Genomic DNA, 18,878 nt, shown 5'->3' on the forward strand with positions numbered 1-18,878 from the left:
ACAATACAACCATTCCATGAGCGGGAATACGATCCGGGCCACGGTGCTGAGAGTACCGAATCTTCACAAGTAAATAACAAGACAAGGCGATAGATACTATCGTATTTAGTGTAAATAAAACACCCTTTATGAACATTTTCGTTGCAGATTATTTTCAACTTGTCTTCGTAGATTTACAAAGTGGGAAAAGGCCTTTCCGCCTGATCAGAGAGCCATCTATTCCAGTCGCAGTTTCCAACTTTGGCCCAAAGTGTCGTGTGTTCTAATGTTCCCAGGGCAAATGTCAATGACTTTATCCTGTGTTCTTAAATGGCACAGATGTATGACACTTCCACAACGACTTGTCACTCTTTTGAGGAACTCATGCTCATTTTCACCCACAAAGGCACCCCCAAACCGACAGAGGTCTCCGTTGTGGTGAGCTGGAATTTGAAATGGACAATAAGACAAATGCAAGTTTTAAATGCGGAAGCACAGAAGCGACGTCCCGGCAGGGCTTTGCAGGGGAGCGTCAACGAGGGGCACGGTTAAAGTGAGACATTCCCCACGAGCCAGGTAGGACTCGAACCTACAATCTTCTGATCCGAAGTCAGACGCGTTATCCATTACGCTACTGGCCCAATAGACGCGCACAGCCACGGCAGAATGTCGATATGTAATGCCATGGACTTTCACGGAATCAGAATTAAAAAGGTGAACAAGCAGCGAAGATAATCACCAACACTGCTTCACTTCGAAGTTTCCAATTTGTGAAGCAGTGCCTTTCACTGGCAAAGGAGAAACATTTGTCCAGAGCTGCCTGCTTCAGGGTCGCCTCCTTCTCTGCTGGAAGTGCCCATCGTTTTATTCACATTCACGACGCGATTTCATGATCTACTCCAGTGAAAACGTGTCATGGTGTCGTCTAAGCAAGACCCTGGCGAAACTCAGCGAGAGACATCTGCTCATTTCGAGCTCAGGATGTGGAATTAGACGAGCTGCGTGACACCTTTTATTGGCGCCGCCACTTCACTGCAAATTAGCGGCTCAAAACGAGCCGTTGTTAGCATCAGCTTGATTTGTACCTTCCTGCAGTGCATTTGCTAAACAACATCAGATAGATCCCATCCGGCCCAGCTGACTTATCTATTTTCACACTCTGCAGTATTTCTAATATCTCTTCCTTGTGAACCTCAATCTCTTCTAGTCTAGACGCAAGTATCTCTGTATCTTCCTCGCCAACATTTTCATTATCTATAGCGAACTCTGTCGAAAAATATTTATTTAGTGCTTCCTCTATCTCCACTGACTCCACACACGACTTCCCACTATTATCCTTGATTGTCCCAGATTTAACTCTCCGTCATTCTTTTATTCCTGACATACCTATGGAAGGCCTTAGCGTTAACCCTGATCCTATCTGCCAACAACTTCTCATGTCTCCTCCTGGCTCTTCCCAGCTCTCTTTTTAGGTCTTTCCTGAGATCGTTGGAAACCTCGAGCGCTCTAACTGAGTTTTCACGTTTTGTCCTAACATAAGACTTCTTGTTCTTCTTGACCAGGGATTCCACCTTCCTTAGTAAACCACGGCTCACGCGTTCTATATCTTCCTCCCTGCCTGGCAGGTACATACTTATCGAGGACACACAGGAGCTTTTCCTTGAATAAGCTTCACATTTTTAATGTGCTCACCCCCTACAGTTTCCTACCCAACTCTGCGCTTCCTAAATCTTACCTCATTGCATCGTGATTTCCCTTCCACCAGCTGAAACTCTTGCTCCGTGGAGTACACCTATCCCTTTCCATCACGAAAGTAAACCTGAGAGAATTGTGATCGCTGTCTCCACAGTGCTCACCTACTTCCAAATCTAAAACCTGGCCAGGCTCGTTACCCAGTACTAAATCGAAAGTGGCTTCTTCCCTTGAAGGCATGTCTACATACTGTGTCAGGAATCCCTCCCGCACACACTGGACAAAAACTGACCCATCTATCGTACTCGTACTGTCGTGATCTCAGTCAATATTTGGATATTGTCTTGAGTGTTCCAGAGTTTTACATTGTCCCACCGTCCAGATGAAGTTTGTATTGCTCACGTACGGGAGCGATAATTCTTTCAATGTCTCAGATCAATTCCTGTGCCGAGAACATCAGAGTCAATGTCCCTTCCTCTACTCGGACTGACAATTTACACTTCTTCAATCTCCTGTGATTCCATTTCCCAAAGAGTTTCTCAAGATTTCCAAAGCTGGAGCCTAAATTATATGGTTTGCTTCCTAAACATTTTTCCAACTGCCAACTGACAATATGTTCACAGTATCTCTTCACAATCCTCTGGCTTTTCCATGTCCAGGGATGAGAAGTCCCATTTGGTGGAGAGAGTTCCTAGGCTGGTGAGTTTCACTTTGGAACAAAGATGGTTAAGTGGCAATTTCCTGCGGTTGTTCGTAATGATGGGAGACGGAGCGGTGGGGAATGAGCACTCTGACGAGCAAGAGGAAGTGTTGCCAATGACCAGAGTCAGAGAACAGAGGACAAGGGATTAAAGGAATCTAATGAAAAGCAGCACTTCTGCTCAGGGCGTTCAATAACAACTGCAGAAACCCGATGTGTCGAGCAGTGTATCTGGAAAGAGAAACAGAGATAATGTTTTAAATGTGGAGCATTTCTGATGAAGAACTCGAGTTTCTCAAGTCTAATCAAATTACAGGCCTGGTTTGCAAAACGGGCTTTCTGAACTTTGAATTGTTCCAGCAGCAAAGCACGGAAAACGTAGTCAGCAGGATTCGAATCTACGTGGGGAGACCCCAATGGATTTCTAATCCATCGCCTTAACCACTCGGCCATGACTACAGACGGCACTGCGTCCTGAGCACTGACCAAATCAGCCGTGATCTCATTGAAAGCTGCCGCTGACTTGAGTGAAATGTTTCCATCTCCATTCATACCTTTGCTGTCATTTGTAAGGTGCGAGACACCAATGTCAAAGAAGAAAAGCACAAAGTTAGGAAAAGATATTTGCAGCAAAATTGAGTCAAAATTATTTATTGAAAGGAAAATCACACTTGGCAATTTGCTCGATCTCTTTGCGAACATGACCAGCAGAGGTAATCAAGGGAGCTATTGATCTGAGTATTCTTGGACATGAAACAAACAAAGGTTAGTGACATATTCATTTCTTTATTTAGCGAACGAAATGGTCTTTCCTGATGGTTACAATGAAAGAGATGGTTCCCAATAAAAGACAGAGATTAAGTCGCTTGTAGATATACTTCAATGTGATACGATTCACTTTCAGCCCCTAATTACCCCAGAGATGGAGGGGGTGAGTTACTTTTCTTCACTCTTCAATTCCACAGCATGGAGGTACAGATATGAAACCGCCAGAGATGGAGTTCTTGAATTGGGAACCAGCGACACTGAAGGAACTCGGCAGGAGTGAGGACTGCAGATGCTGGAAACCTGATTTTAGATCAGAAAATGCTGGAAAAGCACAGCAGCATCCGAGGAGCAGGAAAGTCGATGTTTCTGTTGCCAGTCTTTCTGCGTTCCGCAAACAATTTTCGTTTTAGGCTCAGATTTCCAGCAACTGCAGCTATTTGTATTATGTTAACATTCATAATGTTTTGGACAAAACCAATGAGCTGCTAGCATCGGAAAATCGGCAGAAGTACTGGTACACCGATATGTTAGCTGAACAATACAACCATTCCATGAGCGGGAATACGATCCTGCCACGGTGCTGAGAGTACCGAATCTTCACAAGTAAATAACAAGACAAGGCGATAGATACTATCGTATTTAGTGTAAATAAAACACCCTTTATGAACATTTTCGTTGCAGATTATTTTCAACTTGTCTTCGTAGATTTACAAAGTGGGAAAAGGCCATTCCGCCTGATCAGAGAGCCATCTATTCCAGTCGCAGTTTCCAACTTTGGCCCAAAGTGTCGTGTGTTCTAATGTTCCCAGTTCAAATGTCAATGACTTTATCCTGTGTTCTTAAATGGCACAGATGTATGACACTTCCACAACGACTTGTCACTCTTTTGAGGAACTCATGCTCATTTTCACCCACAAAGGCACCCCCAAACCGACAGAGGTCTCCGTTGTGGTGAGCTGGAATTTGAAATGGACAATAAGACAAATGCAAGTTTTAAATGCGGAAGCACAGAAGCGACGTCCCGGCAGGGCTTTGCAGGGGAGCGTCAACGAGGGGCACGGTTAAAGTGAGACATTCCCCACGAGCCAGGTAGGACTCGAACCTACAATCTTCTGATCCGAAGTCAGACGCGTTATCCATTACGCTACTGGCCCAATAGACGCGCACAGCCACGGCAGAATGTCGATATGTAATGCCATGGACTTTCACGGAATCAGAATTAAAAAGGTGAACAAGCAGCGAAGATAATCACCAACACTGCTTCACTTCGAAGTTTCCAATTTGTGAAGCAGTGCCTTTCACTGGCAAAGGAGAAACATTTGTCCAGAGCTGCCTGCTTCAGGGTCGCCTCCTTCTCTGCTGGAAGTGCCCATCGTTTTATTCACATTCACGACGCGATTTCATGATCTACTCCAGTGAAAACGTGTCATGGTGTCGTCTAAGCAAGACCCTGCCGAAACTCAGCGAGAGACATCTGCTCATTTCGAGCTCAGGATGTGGAATTAGACGAGCTGCGTGACACCTTTTATTGGCGCCGCCACTTCACTGCAAATTAGCGGCTCAAAACGAGCCGTTGTTAGCATCAGCTTGATTTGTACCTTCCTGCAGTGCATTTGCTAAACAACATCAGATAGATCCCATCCGGCCCAGCTGACTTATCTATTTTCACACTCTGCAGTATTTCTAATATCTCTTCCTTGTGAACCTCAATCTCTTCTAGTCTAGACGCAAGTATCTCTGTATCTTCCTCGCCAACATTTTCATTATCTATAGCGAACTCTGTCGAAAAATATTTATTTAGTGCTTCCTCTATCTCCACTGACTCCACACACGACTTCCCACTATTATCCTTGATTGTCCCAGATTTAACTCTCGTCATTCTTTTATTCCTGACATACCTATGGAAAGCCTTAGCGTTAACCCTGATCCTATCTGCCAACAACTTCTCATGTCTCCTCCTGGCTCTTCCCAGCTCTCTTTTTAGGTCTTTCCTGAGATCGTTGGAAACCTCGAGCGCTCTAACTGAGTTTTCACGTTTTGTCCTAACATAAGACTTCTTGTTCTTCTTGACCAGGGATTCCACCTTCCTTAGTAAACCACGGCTCACGCGTTCTATATCTTCCTCCCTGCCTGGCAGGTACATACTTATCGAGGACACACAGGAGCTTTTCCTTGAATAAGCTTCACATTTTTAATGTGCTCACCCCCTACAGTTTCCTACCCAACTCTGCGCTTCCTAAATCTTACCTCATTGCATCGTGATTTCCCTTCCACCAGCTGAAACTCTTGCTCCGTGGAGTACACCTATCCCTTTCCATCACGAAAGTAAACCTGAGAGAATTGTGATCGCTGTCTCCACAGTGCTCACCTACTTCCAAATCTAAAACCTGGCCAGGCTCGTTACCCAGTACTAAATCGAAAGTGGCTTCTTCCCTTGAAGGCATGTCTACATACTGTGTCAGGAATCCCTCCCGCACACACTGGACAAAAACTGACCCATCTATCGTACTCGTACTGTCGTGATCTCAGTCAATATTTGGATATTGTCTTGAGTGTTCCAGAGTTTTTCATTGTCCCACCGTCCAGATGAAGTTTGTATTGCTCACGTACGGGAGCGATAATTCTTTCAATGTCTCAGATCAATTCCTGTGCCGAGAACATCAGAGTCAATGTCCCTTCCTCTACTCGGACTGACAATTTACACTTCTTCAATCTCCTGTGATTCCATTTCCCAAAGAGTTTCTCAAGATTTCCAAAGCTGGAGCCTAAATTATATGGTTTGCTTCCTAAACATTTTTCCAACTGCCAACTGACAATATGTTCACAGTATCTCTTCACAATCCTCTGGCTTTTCCATGTCCAGGGATGAGAAGTCCCATTTGGTGGAGAGAGTTCCTAGGCTGGTGAGTTTCACTTTGGAACAAAGATGGTTAAGTGGCAATTTCCTGCGGTTGTTTGTAATGATGGGAGACGGAGCGGTGGGGAATGAGCACTCTGACGAGCAAGAGGAAGTGTTGCCAATGACCAGAGTCAGAGAACAGAGGACAAGGGATTAAAGGAATCTAATGAAAAGCAGCACTTCTGCTCAGGGCGTTCAATAACAACTGCAGAAACCCGATGTGTCGAGCAGTGTATCTGGAAAGAGAAACAGAGATAATGTTTTAAATGTGGAGCATTTCTGATGAAGAACTCGAGTTTCTCAAGTCTAATCAAATTACAGGCCTGGTTTGCAAAACGGGCATTCTGAACTTTGAATTGTTCCAGCAGCAAAGCACGGAAAACATAGTCAGCAGGATTCGAATCTACGTGGGGAGACACCAATGGATTTCTAATCCATCACCTTAACCACTCGGCCATGACTACAGACGGCACTGCGTCCTGAGCACTGACCAAATCAGCCGTGATCTCATTGAAAGCTGCCGCTGACTTGAGTGAAATGTTTCCATCTCCATTCATACCTTTGCTGTCATTTGTAAGGTGCGAGACACCAATGTCAAAGAAGAAAAGCACAAAGTTAGGAAAAGATATTTGCAGCAAAATTGAGTCAAAATTATTTATTGAAAGGAAAATCACACTTGGCAATTTGCTCGATCTCTTTGCGAACATGACCAGCAGAGGTAATCAAGGGAGCTATTGATCTGAGTATTCTTGGACATGAAACAAACAAAGGTTAGTGACATATTCATTTCTTTATTTAGCGAACGAAATGGTCTTTCCTGATGGTTACAATGAAAGAGATGGTTCCCAATAAAAGACAGAGATTAAGTCGCTTGTAGATATACTTCAATGTGATACGATTCACTTTCAGCCCCTAATTACCCCAGAGATGGAGGGGGTGAGTTACTTTTCTTCACTCTTCAATTCCACAGCATGGAGGTACAGATATGAAACCGCCAGAGATGGAGTTCTTGAATTGGGAACCAGCGACACTGAAGGAACTCGGCAGGAGTGAGGACTGCAGATGCTGGAAACCTGATTTTAGATCAGAAAATGCTGGAAAAGCACAGCAGCATCCGAGGAGCAGGAAAGTCGATGTTTCTGTTGCCAGTCTTTCTGCGTTCCGCAAACAATTTTCGTTTTAGGCTCAGATTTCCAGCAACTGCAGCTATTTGTATTATGTTAACATTCATAATGTTTTGGACAAAACCAATGACCTGCTAGCATCGGAAAATCGGCAGAAGTACTGGTACACCGATATGTTAGCTGAACAATACAACCATTCCATGAGCGGGAATACGATCCGGGCCACGGTGCTGAGAGTACCGAATCTTCACAAGTAAATAACAAGACAAGGCGATAGATACTATCGTATTTAGTGTAAATAAAACACCCTTTATGAACATTTTCGTTGCAGATTATTTTCAACTTGTCTTCGTAGATTTACAAAGTGGGAAAAGGCCTTTCCGCCTGATCAGAGAGCCATCAATTCCAGTCGCAGTTTCCAACTTTGGCCCAAAGTGTCGTGTGTTCTAATGTTCCCAGGGCAAATGTCAATGACTTTATCCTGTGTTCTTAAATGGCACAGATGTATGACACTTCCACAACGACTTGTCACTCTTTTGAGGAACTCATGCTCATTTTCACCCACAAAGGCACCCCCAAACCGACAGAGGTCTCCGTTGTGGTGAGCTGGAATTTGAAATGGACAATAAGACAAATGCAAGTTTTAAATGCGGAAGCACAGAAGCGACGTCCCGGCAGGGCTTTGCAGGGGAGCGTCAACGAGGGGCACGGTTAAAGTGAGACATTCCCCACGAGCCAGGTAGGACTCGAACCTACAATCTTCTGATCCGAAGTCAGACGCGTTATCCATTACGCTACTGGCCCAATAGACGCGCACAGCCACGGCAGAATGTCGATATGTAATGCCATGGACTTTCACGGAATCAGAATTAAAAAGGTGAACAAGCAGCGAAGATAATCACCAACACTGCTTCACTTCGAAGTTTCCAATTTGTGAAGCAGTGCCTTTCACTGGCAAAGGAGAAACATTTGTCCAGAGCTGCCTGCTTCAGGGTCGCCTCCTTCTCTGCTGGAAGTGCCCATCGTTTTATTCACATTCACGACGCGATTTCATGATCTACTCCAGTGAAAACGTGTCATGGTGTCGTCTAAGCAAGACCCTGCCGAAACTCAGCGAGAGACATCTGCTCATTTCGAGCTCAGGATGTGGAATTAGACGAGCTGCGTGACACCTTTTATTGGCGCCGCCACTTCACTGCAAATTAGCGGCTCAAAACGAGCCGTTGTTAGCATCAGCTTGATTTGTACCTTCCTGCAGTGCATTTGCTAAACAACATCAGATAGATCCCATCCGGCCCAGCTGACTTATCCATTTTCACACTCTGCAGTATTTCTAATATCTCTTTCTTGTGAACCTCAATCTCTTCTAGTCTAGACGCAAGTATCTCTGTATCTTCCTCGCCAACATTTTCATTATCTATAGCGAACTCTGTCGAAAAATTTTTATTTAGTGCTTCCTCTATCTCCACTGACTCCACACACGACTTCCCACTATTATCCTTGATTGTCCCAGATTTAACTCTCCGTCATTCTTTTATTCCTGACATACCTATGGAAAGCCTTAGCGTTAACCCTGATCCTATCTGCCAACAACTTCTCATGTCTCCTCCTGGCTCTTCCCAGCTCTCTTTTTAGGTCTTTCCTGAGATCGTTGGAAACCTCGAGCGCTCTAACTGAGTTTTCACGTTTTGTCCTAACATAAGACTTCTTGTTCTTCTTGACCAGGGATTCCACCTTCCTTAGTAAACCACGGCTCACGCGTTCTATATCTTCCTCCCTGCCTGGCAGGTACATACTTATCGAGGACACACAGGAGCTTTTCCTTGAATAAGCTTCACATTTTTAATGTGCTCACCCCCTACAGTTTCCTACCCAACTCTGCGCTTCCTAAATCTTACCTCATTGCATCGTGATTTCCCTTCCACCAGCTGAAACTCTTGCTCCGTGGAGTACACCTATCCCTTTCCATCACGAAAGTAAACCTGAGAGAATTGTGATCGCTGTCTCCACAGTGCTCACCTACTTCCAAATCTAAAACCTGGCCAGGCTCGTTACCCAGTACTAAATCGAAAGTGGCTTCTTCCCTTGAAGGCATGTCTACATACTGTGTCAGGAATCCCTCCCGCACACACTGGACAAAAACTGACCCATCTATCGTACTCGTACTGTCGTGATCTCAGTCAATATTTGGATATTGTCTTGAGTGTTCCAGAGTTTTACATTGTCCCACCGTCCAGATGAAGTTTGTATTGCTCACGTACGGGAGCGATAATTCTTTCAATGTCTCAGATCAATTCCTGTGCCGAGAACATCAGAGTCAATGTCCCTTCCTCTACTCGGACTGACAATTTACACTTCTTCAATCTCCTGTGATTCCATTTCCCAAAGAGTTTCTCAAGATTTCCAAAGCTGGAGCCTAAATTATATGGTTTGCTTCCTAAACATTTTTCCAACTGCCAACTGACAATATGTTCACAGTATCTCTTCACAATCCTCTGGCTTTTCCATGTCCAGGGATGAGAAGTCCCATTTGGTGGAGAGAGTTCCTAGGCTGGTGAGTTTCACTTTGGAACAAAGATGGTTAAGTGGCAATTTCCTGCGGTTGTTCGTAATGATGGGAGACGGAGCGGTGGGGAATGAGCACTCTGACGAGCAAGAGGAAGTGTTGCCAATGACCAGAGTCAGAGAACAGAGGACAAGGGATTAAAGGAATCTAATGAAAAGCAGCACTTCTGCTCAGGGCGTTCAATAACAACTGCAGAAACCCGATGTGTCGAGCAGTGTATCTGGAAAGAGAAACAGAGATAATGTTTTAAATGTGGAGCATTTCTGATGAAGAACTCGAGTTTCTCAAGTCTAATCAAATTACAGGCCTGGTTTGCAAAACGGGCTTTCTGAACTTTGAATTGTTCCAGCAGCAAAGCACGGAAAACGTAGTCAGCAGGATTCGAATCTACGTGGGGAGACCCCAATGGATTTCTAATCCATCGCCTTAACCACTCGGCCATGACTACAGACGGCACTGCGTCCTGAGCACTGACCAAATCAGCCGTGATCTCATTGAAAGCTGCCGCTGACTTGAGTGAAATGTTTCCATCTCCATTCATACCTTTGCTGTCATTTGTAAGGTGCGAGACACCAATGTCAAAGAAGAAAAGCACAAAGTTAGGAAAAGATATTTGCAGCAAAATTGAGTCAAAATTATTTATTGAAAGGAAAATCACACTTGGCAATTTGCTCGATCTCTTTGCGAACATGACCAGCAGAGGTAATCAAGGGAGCTATTGATCTGAGTATTCTTGGACATGAAACAAACAAAGGTTAGTGACATATTCATTTCTTTATTTAGCGAACGAAATGGTCTTTCCTGATGGTTACAATGAAAGAGATGGTTCCCAATAAAAGACAGAGATTAAGTCGCTTGTAGATATACTTCAATGTGATACGATTCACTTTCAGCCCCTAATTACCCCAGAGATGGAGGGGGTGAGTTACTTTTCTTCACTCTTCAATTCCACAGCATGGAGGTACAGATATGAAACCGCCAGAGATGGAGTTCTTGAATTGGGAACCAGCGACACTGAAGGAACTCGGCAGGAGTGAGGACTGCAGATGCTGGAAACCTGATTTTAGATCAGAAAATGCTGGAAAAGCACAGCAGCATCCGAGGAGCAGGAAAGTCGATGTTTCTGTTGCCAGTCTTTCTGCGTTCCGCAAACAATTTTCGTTTTAGGCTCAGATTTCCAGCAACTGCAGCTATTTGTATTATGTTAACATTCATAATGTTTTGGACAAAACCAATGAGCTGCTAGCATCGGAAAATCGGCAGAAGTACTGGTACACCGATATGTTAGCTGAACAATACAACCATTCCATGAGCGGGAATACGATCCGGGCCACGGTGCTGAGAGTACCGAATCTTCACAAGTAAATAACAAGACAAGGCGATAGATACTATCGTATTTAGTGTAAATAAAACACCCTTTATGAACATTTTCGTTGCAGATTATTTTCAACTTGTCTTCGTAGATTTACAAAGTGGGAAAAGGCCATTCCGCCTGATCAGAGAGCCATCTATTCCAGTCGCAGTTTCCAACTTTGGCCCAAAGTGTCGTGTGTTCTAATGTTCCCAGGGCAAATGTCAATGACTTTATCCTGTGTTCTTAAATGGCACAGATGTATGACACTTCCACAACGACTTGTCACTCTTTTGAGGAACTCATGCTCATTTTCACCCACAAAGGCACCCCCAAACCGACAGAGGTCTCCGTTGTGGTGAGCTGGAATTTGAAATGGACAATAAGACAAATGCAAGTTTTAAATGCAGAAGCACAGAAGCGACGTCCCGGCAGGGCTTTGCAGGGGAGCGTCAACGAGGGGCACGGTTAAAGTGAGACATTCCCCACGAGCCAGGTAGGACTCGAACCTACAATCTTCTGATCCGAAGTCAGACGCGTTATCCATTACGCTACTGGTCCAATAGACGCGCACAGCCACGGCAGAATGTCGATATGTAATGCCATGGACTTTCACGGAATCAGAATTAAAAAGGTGAACAAGCAGCGAAGATAATCACCAACACTGCTTCACTTCGAAGTTTCCAATTTGTGAAGCAGTGCCTTTCACTGGCAAAGGAGAAACATTTGTCCAGAGCTGCCTGCTTCAGGGTCGCCTCCTTCTCTGCTGGAAGTGCCCATCGTTTTATTCACATTCACGACGCGATTTCATGATCTACTCCAGTGAAAACGTGTCATGGTGTCGTCTAAGCAAGACCCTGGCGAAACTCAGCGAGAGACATCTGCTCATTTCGAGCTCAGGATGTGGAATTAGACGAGCTGCGTGACACCTTTTATTGGCGCCGCCACTTCACTGCAAATTAGCGGCTCAAAACGAGCCGTTGTTAGCATCAGCTTGATTTGTACCTTCCTGCAGTGCATTTGCTAAACAACATCAGATAGATCCCATCCGGCCCAGCTGACTTATCTATTTTCACACTCTGCAGTATTTCTAATATCTCTTCCTTGTGAACCTCAATCTCTTCTAGTCTAGACGCAAGTATCTCTGTATCTTCCTCGCCAACATTTTCATTATCTATAGCGAACTCTGTCGAAAAATATTTATTTAGTGCTTCCTCTATCTCCACTGACTCCACACACGACTTCCCACTATTATCCTTGATTGTCCCAGATTTAACTCTCCGTCATTCTTTTATTCCTGACATACCTATGGAAAGCCTTAGCGTTAACCCTGATCCTATCTGCCAACAACTTCTCATGTCTCCTCCTGGCTCTTCCCAGCTCTCTTTTTAGGTCTTTCCTGAGATCGTTGGAAACCTCGAGCGCTCTAACTGAGTTTTCACGTTTTGTCCTAACATAAGACTTCTTGTTCTTCTTGACCAGGGATTCCACCTTCCTTAGTAAACCACGGCTCACGCGTTCTATATCTTCCTCCCTGCCTGGCAGGTACATACTTATCGAGGACACACAGGAGCTTTTCCTTGAATAAGCTTCACATTTTTAATGTGCTCACCCCCTACAGTTTCCTACCCAACTCTGCGCTTCCTAAATCTTACCTCATTGCATCGTGATTTCCCTTCCACCAGCTGAAACTCTTGCTCCGTGGAGTACACCTATCCCTTTCCATCACGAAAGTAAACCTGAGAGAATTGTGATCGCTGTCTCCACAGTGCTCACCTACTTCCAAATCTAAAACCTGGCCAGGCTCGTTACCCAGTACTAAATCGAAAGTGGCTTCTTCCCTTGAAGGCATGTCTACATACTGTGTCAGGAATCCCTCCCGCACACACTGGACAAAAACTGACCCATCTATCGTACTCGTACTGTCGTGATCTCAGTCAATATTTGGATATTGTCTTGAGTGTTCCAGAGTTTTTCATTGTCCCACCGTCCAGATGAAGTTTGTATTGCTCACGTACGGGAGCGATAATTCTTTCAATGTCTCAGATCAATTCCTGTGCCGAGAACATCAGAGTCAATGTCCCTTCCTCTACTCGGACTGACAATTTACACTTCTTCAATCTCCTGTGATTCCATTTCCCAAAGAGTTTCTCAAGATTTCCAAAGCTGGAGCCTAAATTATATGGTTTGCTTCCTAAACATTTTTCCAACTGCCAACTGACAATATGTTCACAGTATCTCTTCACAATCCTCTGGCTTTTCCATGTCCAGGGATGAGAAGTCCCATTTGGTGGAGAGAGTTCCTAGGCTGGTGAGTTTCACTTTGGAACAAAGATGGTTAAGTGGCAATTTCCTGCGGTTGTTCGTAATGATGGGAGACGGAGCGGTGGGGAATGAGCACTCTGACGAGCAAGAGGAAGTGTTGCCAATGACCAGAGTCAGAGAACAGAGGACAAGGGATTAAAGGAATCTAATGAAAAGCAGCACTTCTGCTCAGGGCGTTCAATAACAACTGCAGAAACCCGATGTGTCGAGCAGTGTATCTGGAAAGAGAAACAGAGATAATGTTTTAAATGTGGAGCATTTCTGATGAAGAACTCGAGTTTCTCAAGTCTAATCAAATTACAGGCCTGGTTTGCAAAACGGGCTTTCTGAACTTTGAATTGTTCCAGCAGCAAAGCACGGAAAACGTAGTCAGCAGGATTCGAATCTACGTGGGGAGACCCCAATGGATTTCTAATCCATCGCCTTAACCACTCGGCCATGACTACAGACGGCACTGCGTCCTGAGCACTGACCAAATCAGCCGTGATCTCATTGAAAGCTGCCGCTGACTTGAGTGAAATGTTTCCATCTCCATTCATACCTTTGCTGTCATTTGTAAGGTGCGAGACACCAATGTCAAAGAAGAAAAGCACAAAGTTAGGAAAAGATATTTGCAGCAAAATTGAGTCAAAATTATTTATTGAAAGGAAAATCACACTTGGCAATTTGCTCGATCTCTTTGCGAACATGACCAGCAGAGGTAATCAAGGGAGCTATTGATCTGAGTATTCTTGGACATGAAACAAACAAAGGTTAGTGACATATTCATTTCTTTATTTAGCGAACGAAATGGTCTTTCCTGATGGTTACAATGAAAGAGATGGTTCCCAATAAAAGACAGAGATTAAGTCGCTTGTAGATATACTTCAATGTGATACGATTCACTTTCAGCCCCTAATTACCCCAGAGATGGAGGGGGTGAGTTACTTTTCTTCACTCTTCAATTCCACAGCATGGAGGTACAGATATGAAACCGCCAGAGATGGAGTTCTTGAATTGGGAACCAGCGACACTGAAGGAACTCGGCAGGAGTGAGGACTGCAGATGCTGGAAACCTGATTTTAGATCAGAAAATGCTGGAAAAGCACAGCAGCATCCGAGGAGCAGGAAAGTCGATGTTTCTGTTGCCAGTCTTTCTGCGTTCCGCAAACAATTTTCGTTTTAGGCTCAGATTTCCAGCAACTGCAGCTATTTGTATTATGTTAACATTCATAATGTTTTGGACAAAACCAATGAGCTGCTAGCATCGGAAAATCGGCAGAAGTACTGGTACACCGATATGTTAGCTGAACAATACAACCATTCCATGAGCGGGAATACGATCCGGGCCACGGTGCTGAGAGTACCGAATCTTCACAAGTAAATAACAAGACAAGGCGATAGATACTATCGTATTTAGTGTAAATAAAACACCCTTTATGAACATTTTCGTTGCAGATTATTTTCAACTTGTCTTCGTAGATTTACAAAGTGGGAAAAGGCCATTCCGCCTGATCAGAGAGCGATCTATTCCAGTCGCAGTTTCCAACTTTGGCCCAAAGTGTCGTGTGTTCTAATGTTCCCAGGGCAAATGTCAATGACTTTATCCTGTGTTCTTAAATGGCACAGATGTATGACACTTCCACAACGACTTGTCACTCTTTTGAGGAACTCATGCTCATTTTCACCCACAAAGGCACCCCCAAACCGACAGAGGTCTCCGTTGTGGTGAGCTGGAATTTGAAATGGACAATAAGACAAATGCAAGTTTTAAATGCGGAAGCACAGAAGCGACGTCCCGGCAGGGCTTTGCAGGGGAGCGTCAACGAGGGGCACGGTTAAAGTGAGACATTCCCCACGAGCCAGGTAGGACTCGAACCTACAATCTTCTGATCCGAAGTCAGACGCGTTATCCATTACGCTACTGGCCCAATAGACGCGCACAGCCACGGCAGAATGTCGATATGTAATGCCATGGACTTTCACGGAATCAGAATTAAAAAGGTGAACAAGCAGCGAAGATAATCACCAACACTGCTTCACTTCGAAGTTTCCAATTTGTGAAGCAGTGCCTTTCACTGGCAAAGGAGAAACATTTGTCCAGAGCTGCCTGCTTCAGGGTCGCCTCCTTCTCTGCTGGAAGTGCCCATCGTTTTATTCACATTCACGACGCGATTTCATGATCTACTCCAGTGAAAACGTGTCATGGTGTCGTCTAAGCAAGACCCTGGCGAAACTCAGCGAGAGACATCTGCTCATTTCGAGCTCAGGATGTGGAATTAGACGAGCTGCGTGACACCTTTTATTGGCGCCGCCACTTCACTGCAAATTAGCGGCTCAAAACGAGCCGTTGTTAGCATCAGCTTGATTTGTACCTTCCTGCAGTGCATTTGCTAAACAACATCAGATAGATCCCATCCGGCCCAGCTGACTTATCTATTTTCACACTCTGCAGTATTTCTAATATCTCTTCCTTGTGAACCTCAATCTCTTCTAGTCTAGACGCAAGTATCTCTGTATCTTCCTCGCCAACATTTTCATTATCTATAGCGAACTCTGTCGAAAAATATTTATTTAGTGCTTCCTCTATCTCCACTGACTCCACACACGACTTCCCACTATTATCCTTGATTGTCCCAGATTTAACTCTCCGTCATTCTTTTATTCCTGACATACCTATGGAAAGCCTTAGCGTTAACCCTGATCCTATCTGCCAACAACTTCTCATGTCTCCTCCTGGCTCTTCCCAGCTCTCTTTTTAGGTCTTTCCTGAGATCGTTGGAAACCTCGAGCGCTCTAACTGAGTTTTCACGTTTTGTCCTAACATAAGACTTCTTGTTCTTCTTGACCAGGGATTCCACCTTCCTTAGTAAACCACGGCTCACGCGTTCTATATCTTCCTCCCTGCCTGGCAGGTACATACTTATCGAGGACACACAGGAGCTTTTCCTTGAATAAGCTTCACATTTTTAATGTGCTCACCCCCTACAGTTTCCTACCCAACTCTGCGCTTCCTAAATCTTACCTCATTGCATCGTGATTTCCCTTCCACCAGCTGAAACTCTTGCTCCGTGGAGTACACCTATCCCTTTCCATCACGAAAGTAAACCTGAGAGAATTGTGATCGCTGTCTCCACAGTGCTCACCTACTTCCAAATCTAAAACCTGGCCAGGCTCGTTACCCAGTACTAAATCGAAAGTGGCTTCTTCCCTTGAAGGCATGTCTACATACTGTGTCAGGAATCCCTCCCGCACACACTGGACAAAAACTGACCCATCTATCGTACTCGTACTGTCGTGATCTCAGTCAATATTTGGATATTGTCTTGAGTGTTCCAGAGTTTTTCATTGTCCCACCGTCCAGATGAAGTTTGTATTGCTCACGTACGGGAGCGATAATTCTTTCAATGTCTCAGATCAATTCCTGTGCCGAGAACATCAGAGTCAATGTCCCTTCCTCTACTCGGACTGACAATTTACACTTCTTCAATCTCCTGTGATTCCATTTCCCAAAGAGTTTCTCAAGATTTCCAAAGCTGGAGCCTAAATTATATGGTTTGCTTCCTAAACATTTTTCCAACTGCCAACTGACAATATGTTCACAGTATCTCTTCACAATCCTCTGGCTTTTCCATGTCCAGGGATGAGAAGTCCCATTTGGTGGAGAGAGTTCCTAGGCTGGTGAGTTTCACTTTGGAACAAAGATGGTTAAGTGGCAATTTCCTGCGGTTGTTCGTAATGATGGGAGACGGAGCGGTGGGGAATGAGCACTCTGACGAGCAAGAGGAAGTGTTGCCAATGACCAGAGTCAGAGAACAGAGGACAAGGGATTAAAGGAATCTAATGAAAAGCAGCACTTCTGCTCAGGGCGTTCAATAACAACTGCAGAAACCCGATGTGTCGAGCAGTGTATCTGGAAAGAGAAACAGAGATAATGTTTTAAATGTGGAGCATTTCTGATGAAGAACTCGAGTTTCTCAAGTCTAATCAAATTACAGGCCTGGTTTGCAAAACGGGCTTTCTGAACTTTGAATTGTTCCAGCAGCAAAGCACGGAAAACGTAGTCAGCAGGATTCGAATCTACGTGGGGAGACCCCAATGGATTTCTAATCCATCGCCTTAACCACTCGGCCATGACTACAGACGGCACTGCGTCCTGAGCACTGACCAAATCAGCCGTGATCTCATTGAAAGCTGCCGCTGACTTGAGTGAAATGTTTCCATCTCCATTCATACCTTTGCTGTCATTTGTAAGGTGCGAGACACCAATGTCAAAGAAGAAAAGCACAAAGTTAGGAAAAGATATTTGCAGCAAAATTGAGTCAAAATTATTTATTGAAAGGAAAATCACACTTGGCAATTTGCTCGATCTCTTTGCGAACATGACCAGCAGAGGTAATCAAGGGAGCTATTGATCTGAGTATTCTTGGACATGAAACAAACAAAGGTTAGTGACATATTCATTTCTTTATTTAGCGAACGAAATGGTCTTTCCTGATGGTTACAATGAAAGAGATGGTTCCCAATAAAAGACAGAGATTAAGTCGCTTGTAGATATACTTCAATGTGATACGATTCACTTTCAGCCCCTAATTACCCCAGAGATGGAGGGGGTGAGTTACTTTTCTTCACTCTTCAATTCCACAGCATGGAGGTACAGATATGAAACCGCCAGAGATGGAGTTCTTGAATTGGGAACCAGCGACACTGAAGGAACTCGGCAGGAGTGAGGACTGCAGATGCTGGAAACCTGATTTTAGATCAGAAAATGCTGGAAAAGCACAGCAGCATCCGAGGAGCAGGAAAGTCGATGTTTCTGTTGCCAGTCTTTCTGCGTTCCGCAAACAATTTTCGTTTTAGGCTCAGATTTCCAGCAACTGCAGCTATTTGTATTATGTTAACATTCATAATGTTTTGGACAAAACCAATGAGCTGCTAGCATCGGAAAATCGGCAGAAGTACTGGTACACCGATATGTTAGCTGAACAATACAACCATTCCATGAGCGGGAATACGATCCGGGCCACGGTGCTGAGAGTACCGAATCTTCACAAGTAAATAACAAGACAAGGCGATAGATACTATCGTATTTAGTGTAAATAAAACACCCTTTATGAACATTTTCGTTGCAGATTATTTTCAACTTGTCTTCGTAGATTTACAAAGTGGGAAAAGGCCATTCCGCCTGATCAGAGAGCCATCTATTCCAGTCGCAGTTTCCAACTTTGGCCCAAAGTGTCGTGTGTTCTAATGTTCCCAGGGCAAATGTCAATGACTTTATCCTGTGTTCTTAAATGGCACAGATGTATGACACTTCCACAACGACTTGTCACTCTTTTGAGGAACTCATGCTCATTTTCACCCACAAAGGCACCCCCAAACCGACAGAGGTCTCCGTTGTGGTGAGCTGGAATTTGAAGTGGACAATAAGACAAATGCAAGTTTTAAATGCGGAAGCACAGAAGCGACGTCCCGGCAGGGCTTTGCAGGGGAGC

General features: G+C 44.5%; 10 non-coding genes across 10 annotated transcripts; all 10 read right to left on the reverse strand.

The window, feature by feature from the left end:
* Positions 1 to 547: 547 nt before the first annotated feature.
* trnar-ucg (transfer RNA arginine (anticodon UCG)) lies at positions 548 to 620 on the reverse strand. Its single transcript has one exon. It is a non-coding gene; the product is annotated as a tRNA-Arg (tRNA).
* A 2,128-nt stretch (positions 621 to 2,748) lies between these two features.
* Positions 2,749 to 2,830, reverse strand: trnas-aga (transfer RNA serine (anticodon AGA)). The gene has a single exon. It is a non-coding gene; the product is annotated as a tRNA-Ser (tRNA).
* Positions 2,831 to 4,220: 1,390 nt separating this feature from the next.
* Positions 4,221 to 4,293, reverse strand: trnar-ucg (transfer RNA arginine (anticodon UCG)). The gene has a single exon. It is a non-coding gene; the product is annotated as a tRNA-Arg (tRNA).
* A 2,127-nt stretch (positions 4,294 to 6,420) lies between these two features.
* trnas-aga (transfer RNA serine (anticodon AGA)) lies at positions 6,421 to 6,502 on the reverse strand. Its single transcript has one exon. It is a non-coding gene; the product is annotated as a tRNA-Ser (tRNA).
* A 1,391-nt stretch (positions 6,503 to 7,893) lies between these two features.
* On the reverse strand, positions 7,894 to 7,966 carry trnar-ucg (transfer RNA arginine (anticodon UCG)). Its single transcript has one exon. It is a non-coding gene; the product is annotated as a tRNA-Arg (tRNA).
* A 2,128-nt stretch (positions 7,967 to 10,094) lies between these two features.
* Positions 10,095 to 10,176, reverse strand: trnas-aga (transfer RNA serine (anticodon AGA)). The gene has a single exon. It is a non-coding gene; the product is annotated as a tRNA-Ser (tRNA).
* A 1,391-nt stretch (positions 10,177 to 11,567) lies between these two features.
* Positions 11,568 to 11,640, reverse strand: trnar-ucg (transfer RNA arginine (anticodon UCG)). Its single transcript has one exon. It is a non-coding gene; the product is annotated as a tRNA-Arg (tRNA).
* A 2,128-nt stretch (positions 11,641 to 13,768) lies between these two features.
* Positions 13,769 to 13,850, reverse strand: trnas-aga (transfer RNA serine (anticodon AGA)). The gene has a single exon. It is a non-coding gene; the product is annotated as a tRNA-Ser (tRNA).
* Positions 13,851 to 15,241: 1,391 nt separating this feature from the next.
* Positions 15,242 to 15,314, reverse strand: trnar-ucg (transfer RNA arginine (anticodon UCG)). Its single transcript has one exon. It is a non-coding gene; the product is annotated as a tRNA-Arg (tRNA).
* Positions 15,315 to 17,442: 2,128 nt separating this feature from the next.
* On the reverse strand, positions 17,443 to 17,524 carry trnas-aga (transfer RNA serine (anticodon AGA)). Its single transcript has one exon. It is a non-coding gene; the product is annotated as a tRNA-Ser (tRNA).
* Between the last annotated feature and the right edge of the window lie 1,354 nt (positions 17,525 to 18,878).

Source organism: Chiloscyllium punctatum, chromosome 13 (assembly GCF_047496795.1).
Source record: "Chiloscyllium punctatum isolate Juve2018m chromosome 13, sChiPun1.3, whole genome shotgun sequence".
NCBI classification, from domain to species: domain Eukaryota; kingdom Metazoa; phylum Chordata; class Chondrichthyes; order Orectolobiformes; family Hemiscylliidae; genus Chiloscyllium; species Chiloscyllium punctatum.